Genomic DNA, 402 nt, shown 5'->3' with positions numbered 1-402 from the left:
TAGAGTGGCAGTGGGACTGAGCCCTTGCTAGTGTGTAAATGTGTGTGTATGAGATGCAAAATTGTTGTGTTGTTACTCTGATATTCCATTGTGACTGAGCATGCATCAATCCTTTTTCATTTAAGTTTGTTAAAGGAGGTTAAGTGAACATGTTTTTTGTCTGCTTTATTGTTTGCTTTTTGTTTTGATACTTGTTTTCAGATTTTTTGTTTTCATATATTTAAAGACTCTCTGCTTTGATGTTTTAGTGTTAACTGTTTTGTTTGTTGTTATATTGCATGCAATTAGTTACTTATTATCAGTACAAAACTGGTTAATCTATTGCTTGTTTAAACTGCAATTAGTTTAGCTGTTTCACACCCTCCACTGACAATTTCTGTTTCTTTGTTTACTTGTGTTTCT

General features: G+C 32.3%; 1 protein-coding gene across 1 annotated transcript in view; it reads left to right on the top strand.

Annotated features, from left to right (window-relative positions):
• LOC119586376 (protein MLP1 homolog) overlaps window positions 1-402 on the top strand; it is a gene marked incomplete in the record, with an annotated part of 73375 nt that overhangs the window by 59307 nt on the left and 13666 nt on the right.

The sequence above is a fragment of the Penaeus monodon genome, chromosome 21, assembly GCF_015228065.2.
Source record: "Penaeus monodon isolate SGIC_2016 chromosome 21, NSTDA_Pmon_1, whole genome shotgun sequence".
NCBI classification, from domain to species: Eukaryota; Metazoa; Arthropoda; class Malacostraca; order Decapoda; family Penaeidae; genus Penaeus; species Penaeus monodon.
Note: the sequence above shows the minus strand (reverse complement) of the source record. Positions and strands in the feature narration are given on the sequence as shown.